This window comes from Lepus europaeus, unplaced genomic scaffold, assembly GCF_033115175.1.
Source record: "Lepus europaeus isolate LE1 unplaced genomic scaffold, mLepTim1.pri SCAFFOLD_104, whole genome shotgun sequence".
Classification (NCBI taxonomy): Eukaryota; Metazoa; Chordata; class Mammalia; order Lagomorpha; family Leporidae; genus Lepus; species Lepus europaeus.
This window is the reverse complement of record NW_026909022.1, coordinates 777,133-785,000: the sequence shown is the minus strand read 5'-3', so window position 1 is coordinate 785,000 and position 7,868 is coordinate 777,133.

Here is a 7,868-nt window from a genome sequence, read left to right as displayed (position 1 = left end):
GCCAGGGCCAGGGCAGGCTGGGCGCATTACCAATCCCATTCGCCACAGCCCTTCCCAGCCCCCGCACTCGTCCAGCCGGGCCGGACCACGCCGCGACCGCTCGACACACCTGGCACACACCACCCCACAGGGGGTGGCAAGCACGCAGGCATGCGCCCGCCAAGCCGATACCCCCCACACACGTGGGGACGGCACGACACCGGCAGCCTCCCTCCAGCGAGGCGAAGCACGCACGGGTCTCCCCTTCTCTTACCGCCTCGACCCCCCCAACACTCCCAAGGGGCACAGGCAGCAGCCAGAGGCAGCCACAGCAGCGACACCCGGGAGAGGGCACTGGGGGGACAGGAGCAACACCACCACTCGGCTTCAGGCACCTGAGGCACAACCTGGACCGCTCCAGGGGCACCGCACAGGCTCGCGTGGAGTCAAGGCTCCACAGCCACAGCCCACGACAGGGCGACAGCGAGGGATGCCCGCCACGTCACAGGACCCCAGCACCCCCCCCGCGCGCAAAAGCACGGGGACAGCAGAGGTCGGGCCGGTTTCCGCACCCCTGCTACCCACACACCACCCACGGGTGGGGAAGGCAGAACGAGGGGCCCGCAGGCCAGAACGAGAGGCTCGGCAGCGTTCGCCATGAACGGCCGTCCCTCATCTGGAGCAGCTTAGGTCCGGCCCAGGAGAGCACCACAGCACCACATCGGTCACAGTCAGCTCGGAGTTTTAACACGTGGAGTGAGGGCGGGGGGCACGACCCGGCAAGGACAGCCACCAGTGGGGCCCGCTGCAGCCTCGCCGGCCCCCGCCTCCCACTGCAGGCGGTAGACAACCCCAGCGGAGAACGCCTGACACGCACACGTGTGGCATGAAGCCACCCCTCATCGAGGTCCTTTCAGTCAGAGGGTTGTCACAACCACCAGGCGATCGGCTCACCAGCGGCAAGGAGCGCACGCGGGTAGAGGACCCGACGCCCGCCTCACCCCCACCGCCCTCGGGCACCATAGGCCGGAGGTGGCATCACCGTCGCGGGACAACCGGGACGAACGCACACAAGCCACCACGCGAGCCCAAGCAGGTGGCTCTCAGAAAGGAGCACGGTCGAGCACCAGCCCACTGGAAGCCCACTTTGTCCCCGTGTCCCCAACGCACGTCCGGAGTCCCCTCTCTCTGGCGACAGTCACCAGAGAACAGCGTGTCAGCACTTACCTGCAGGTCCAAAACCACAACTCCAAGTATAAAAATGTCCACGCGAGAGGGCACGGGGCTGATGCACTGGACACAGCCACCTCTGAGCTTGGGGACCCGGTCACTTGTCCCCAAAATGCCACCCATCTCTGTTAGAGCACACTCCTCTGCCACCTGGTCGACCTGGGGTGGGGGAGGGGGAATAGGGACATGAGCATGCCACCCGCCACCCGCCACCCGCCACCCGCCACCCGCCACCTACATCCTTAACTCACACACACACGGGCTCCAGTAGACTGGCCTCTGGCCCTCAAAAGGCAACCCAGGGGCCGGCGCCGTGGCTCAATAGGCTAATCCTCCACCTTGGGGCGCCGGCACACCGGGTTATAGTCCCGGTCGGGGCGCCGGATTCTGTCCCGGTTGCCCCTCTTCCAGGCCAGCTCTCTGCTGTGGCCAGGGAGTGCAGTGGAGGATGGCCCAAGTGCTTGGGCCCTGCACCCCATGGGAGACCAGAAGGAAGCACCTGGCTCCTGCCTTCGGATCAGCGTGGTGCGCCGGCCGCAGCGCACTGGCCGTGGCAGCCATTGGAGGGTGAACCAATGGCAACGGAGGACCTTTCTCTCTGTCTCTCTCTCTCACTGTCCGCTCTGCCTGTCAAAGGGGGAAAAAAAAAAAAAAAAAGCGACCTTCGATCACTCCCTGAAGGGGGACTTTGGGGAAAAAAACAAAACAAAACAAAACAAAACAAAACAAAAAAACAAAACAGTCCAGACCTTCCTTAGTGGCAAGTAGCAAGTAATTAGGGTTAGGCCCAAGTGCAGAAGGACTTCGAAGAAAGAAGAAAGAAAAAAAAAAAAAAAAAAAAGGAAAAACAAAGTCCCAGGCCAAGGCACCCTTCCCTCTGCCGCCCACAGATCGACATCTCCGGTCGGTCTCTGCAGTTGGTGGCAGTGGTGGCAGCAGCACTACCAGTACGTAGTGTGACAGGGTGTGCTGGTCTACCCGCCAACAGTAGCGCCACCCCAGTCTAGCCACGTTCAGGCGCGAGGCGACGCCCGCCTCCCTCCACAGCCTCCGCCTGCTCACTTGCCATCCTCCAGGCCCAATCTCCGACCAATACATCAGGCCCCCAGGTCCCAGCAGGGCAGGGACAGTCCTTCCTGCAGCTTAGGGACTTTGTCACACTCTGTCTCGGGCTCCTCGGCCACTTGTCATCCCTTGCCGGCTCCGGAGCCCGCGACAGCCATATCAAGGCGGCCACCAGGTGGAGTCCAACAACCGACACCGAGGAACCAAGGGACAGCCAGCTGGATGCATCCAGGCGGCAGGGGGACGCTCAGAACGTGTTTCTCGGCTGCCCGGGGGCAGAGAGTGTGTGGAGGGGGTCGGGGGCAGGTGTCTGCATAACCACAAAGGCTGTGGGGCATAGGTGCCCACACAGCCGAGGGTTGGGACTCAGCAGGCTGGAAATCTCAGAGCATGAAGTGCCTCCCAAAGACAGGTCTGGCCTCACCTGGCTCCGGGAGTCAGCCTGTCAGACCCCCAGGGAGGGGGTCTTCGTCTTCTCTTGGCTCACGGGGTGTGTGTGGGGAGGGAGAGGGGGGCATCGGGAAGGAGGCTCATCCTCTGGCAGCACACCATCTGTGGCAGAGGCCATCCATGGGCTTCACTATTGCCTGGGATACACTCCACAGATCACTATTTACACAGAAGTTTTAAAAAACGGGGGGGGGGGGCGAGGGGGGAGTGGAGTGGAGTGGAGTGTGTCATATTCTTATTTTTTGTATCTGTGAACTACATCGAACCTCTTCTCTTTGTATTGATATCACATTCACATAAGAATTGATGAGAATCGTGTTGCACTCAGGACTGTGCGTTCTTCCCAGTGACCCTGGGAATCTAAAGACTTCTTTAAAAAGTCCACTTGGCCACCCAAAGGTGAAGGAAGGAAAGGAAAGGAGGAAGAAAAGACAAGAGAGTGGCAGAGAGAATTAAAAAGAGGGGAAAACATTGAAAGAACACGAGAGAGAGAGAGAGAGAGAGAGAGAGAGAGAGAGAGAGAGAATTGGAGTAAGAAGAAAAAAAAAGGAGGACGAACAGAAAGACAAAAACTAAGAAGAGAGAAAGAAAACGTAAAAAATGGGGAAAAGAAGGAATGGAAGTTTAGAGGAAGTTTAGAAAGAAAACCGTGAGGACACGAGGACACGACAAAGAGAGGAAACACATGAGGGAAGGTGGGAGACAAAAATGAAACCAAAATAAGGAAGAGAGGAGAGAGCATGAAGATTTAAAAAGACGAGAGAGAAAGAGACAGAGAGACAGAGACAGAGACAGAGAGAGAGAAGGCAAGCAAGTGGGAAGAAAAAATAAGAAAGGGCAAAGAATATCAAGTCAAAGGGGGAGTGAGAAATAAAGTCGTGAGAAAGAGAAAGAAGCTAGAAGGAGACGGACAGACACACGGACGAGCGGGGAACAGCACGAGAGCAAGAGACAACAGGGAATAAACTGAGAAAGAGAACATAAAAGAAGGAAGGAAGGAAGGAAGGAAGGAAGGAAGGAAGGAAGGAAGGAAGGAAGAAAGAAAGAAAGAAAGAAAGAAAGAAAGAAAGAAAGAAAGAGAAAGAAAGACGCCAACGGTGACCCACAGGGGACTCAGATCACCCAGGGTGGCGCCCAAGGACCCAAGAGCCGACCCCCAGTCACAGCCCGCTCCCCGCCCCCGGCCAGCTCCCCACCCTTCTCGCGGCAGCGCGGCGGCGCGGCGGCAGCGGCGGCGGCGGCGGCGCCCCAGCCCAGAGAAAAATGCCCCCCCCCCGCCGCCCACCCCACAGCAGAAAGCTCGCCTGTGCTCCACACCGCGCATGTGCTAAACAGGCCCCCAACCACTGCGCAGCCTCCACCCCGAAGCCTCGCGATACTCAGGACACTGTTTAGTCGCCAGCGCCATTTTGGCTTTCACCGGCCACCGTGCCCGATCTGATACTGTGGTCGCTAGGTGGCGCGCGAGTATCGCCGTAGAGAGCTTTGGTTCTCTCGGCGGGGGTGGGTGGGGAGGAAGGGGGGGATGAAGGGCAGGACAGGGCAGAGGAGGCCGAGGGAGGAAGGTGAATGGGGAATGACACTGGGTCCCAGGCCCGTGAGTCAGCTCCAGATTCTCTCTCTCTCTCTCTCTCTCTCTCTCTCTCTCTCTCTCTCACACACACACACACACACACACACCCTTGGGCCACGTTTCTCCAGGCCTGGCTCTCCAGAAATCTCATCCAATGATGAGCGGGAGGGCCTCCCGTTAGCTGGTAGCTGGGCCAGACAGGAACACAGGCACACACTCACACTCACACTCTCACTTTCTTCAATGCAATCACTGTCTCCAGCCGGGACGGCCCGCCCTCCCTCCCTAGGTAGTACTGTTATAAAGGATGGCCCAGTATCTCCTCGATGTGTGTCTCCTTCCACCACCAGGAGTTGAAAGGAAATGCGAAGGGTCACCACTGGAAGACCGGGAGGCAGGGTGGAAGCACAACAAACCTGCCCGGCTTTCTATGTTTCTTGGAGAGATACGTTGATTTATGCAATTTTTCTTTCTTTTTTATGTGAAATGCAGTGACAAAGAGAAGGATAGAGAGAGGGGGGAGAGAGGAGAGGTAGGAGAGGTGGTGGGGGAGAGAGAGAGAGGGAGAGAGAGAGAGAGAGATCTTCCATCCACTCATTCATTTCCCAAATGCCCACAGCAGCTGAGGCTGGGCTAGGCCAAAGCCAGCAGCCAGGAACTCCATCTGGGTCACCATTGTGGGTGACAAGGACACAACTACTTGGCCCATCTTCCGCTGACATTGTCTTTAACCTGTTGTGCCACAACGCTGCCTAGCTCCCACTAGCTAGCTTTAAATTTCTGTCTTTTAGCCGGCACCACGGCTCAATAGGCTCAATAGGCCAGGAGAAACATCTGGCTCCTGCCTTCAGACCAGCGCGGTGCGCCAGCCAGCGCGGTGGCCATTGGAGGGTGAACCAAAAAAGAAAAAAAAGAAAAATAAGAAAAAAAATTTCTTTTTCTTTTTTTTTTTTTTTTTTTTTTTTTTTTTGGACAGGCAGAGTTAGACAGTGAGAGAGAGACAGAGACAGAGACAGAGAGAAAGGTCTTACTTCCGTTGGTTCACACCCCCCCCCCCCAAATGGCCGCTACGGCCAGGCCAGCGTGCTGCACCAATCCGAAGCCAGGAGCCAGGTGCTTCTCCTGGTCTCCCTTACGGGTGCAGGGCCCAAGCACTTGGGCCATCCTCCACTGCACTCCTGGGCCACAGCAGCGAGCTGGACTGGAAGAGGAGCAACCGGGACAGAATCCAGTGCCCCGACTGGGACTAGGACCCAGGGTGCCAGCGCCGCAGGCAGAGGATTAGCCTAGTGAGCCATGGCGCCGGCCTCTATCTGTCTTTCTTCTAAGATCTTAGGGGAGCCAAGGACCTCTTTTGGGGGCAGAAAGGAGGTGGAATGGCAGTGGATCAGAGATGTGAAAGAAGGGAGGACAGTCTTCCAGAGAGAGCAAGGAGAGGGAGAGAGAGAGAGCGAGCACTTTACTCTGCTCCCCATCAGCAGGTAGGGGTCAGAGGAGGAAGAGAGCAGACTGGGTCTCTGGGAAACAGGACAGGAGCCTGGCCTGGCTTCCCCTTCCCAGCACATGAGCAGAAATGGCTGCACAGTGAGCAGCGTCTGGGCACACAGGATCCAGCTCAGCCCACAAGAAGCTTCTGCTCCCTCCGGTGAGGCACAGAAAGAAGCAGGGGAGAGCCAGCCACCGCACCCCAAGAGACACCGCAGCACCACTCACCCTCCCATTCCAAGAGGGGTTTTGCTCCTGAGAAGTTCTCATCCACTCTCCTCTGTGCCTGGGAAGGCACTGCCCCTAAAATGGCCTTCCAAGTGTTCCAGAGAAACAACACACCCAGTCAGACCTGTGTGTACGTGTATGCGTGTGTGTGGAGATGGAGAGAGCCCTTCAGAGCTACGTGTGTGTGTGCGCGCGCATGTGTGTGTGTGTCTGTGAGTCTGTCACAATGACATACCAAAATAAACCAGTGCACCATACACACATTTTGACTGCAGCTTGACCACCCACCCTGGAACACCAGGGCAGGGAGGGATGTCAGGTCTCTGGAACCCACCTGGGAGAAGAAGTCTTCTGGCTCCCAAGGCTCGCTCCCCTGGGACTGGGGGGGAAGATGAGGAGCAACAGATAGAAGTAGATCACAGAGAAACATCGCTCCTCAGGCGGCCTTTGAGGCCTTCCTTTTGGGGTAGATATCATTCTCTACACGTGGCAGCCAAAGCCGCAGGCACGGAGGACAATGAGAAAAATTCAGTCAAGGGAACCAAAGCACGGGCGAGAGGGGGGTTGCCTGATCAAATTAGAGGTCAGGTCTGGGCCATAGTCTCCTTAAGGGAGAAGAAGACCCAGACACTAGTTTTCTTTCTTTCTTTCTTTCTTTCTTTCTTTCTTTCTTTCTTTCTTTCTTTCTTTCTTTCTTTCTTTCTTTCTTTCTTTCTTTCTTTCTTTTTGAATCCAGGCAGTTATGCCAATGCAAAGCCAGGAGCCAGGAGCTTCTTCCAGGTTTCTCCAATGAGTGCATTGGCCCAAGGAATTGGACCATCTCCCATTGCTTTCCCAGGCCATAGTAGAGAGCTGGATTAGAAGAGAAGCACCTGGGACTAGAATCAGTGCCCATATGGGATACTGGCACTTTATGAAGAGGATTAACCTACTGTGCCACAGGGCCAGCTCACCTTGGCATTTCGAAACATATCCTGGTGCAGACCAACATTAATCACAGAGTCTTATTAGAGTCCACAGAGAAGTCCCTAATGTCTTGCTGTAAAAATAGATAAAAACTATGAAAAAGAAAATCAAGAACTCTTAATGCCAGAGTATACAATGAAAATAACACCTCCCCCCAAAAAAAATCAATGAAAGGGTTGCAAAGCTGTGCGCATTACTAACCTCTAAAAATTCCCTAAGAAAGGAACCAGTGCTAGGGTGTGATGGGTTAAACCATAGTCTGTGAGGCAAGCATCCCATATGTGTGCCAGTTCAAGTTCTGATTGCTCCACTTCTGAACCAGCTCCATGCAAATGCACCTGGAAAAGCAGAAGATGACACAAGGGATTGGGCCCCTGCCACCTATTTGGGAGACCCAAATGAAGCTCTTGGCTACTGGCTGCAGACTGACTCAGCCCTGGCTGTTGCAGCTATTTGAGGACTGAAGCAGTTGCAGAATGCACATTCTTTTAATCATTGCATGGAACAGTCTATAGAATAGGTCACACATAACACCATAAAATATCTCAATAAATTCAAAAATATTAAAATCATAAAGGTATCTTTTCTGACTACAATAAAATGAATCTAGGAATTAGCAACATAAGAAATTCTTGAAAATCTACAAATACATGGAGACTGAACAAAATGCCCCTGAATAAATAGTGCATATAAAAGAAATCAAAAGGGGAATAAAAAAATTCCTGGAAATGAATGAAGATGACAAGAAACCACATCAAAACTTATGAGATACAGCAAAAGCAGTGTTAAGAGAGAAGTTCATAGCAATTAGGGTCTACATCAAGAAATTGGAAAGGCATCAAACAAATGATCTCACAATGCATCTCAAGGACCTAGAAAAACAAGAACAAAT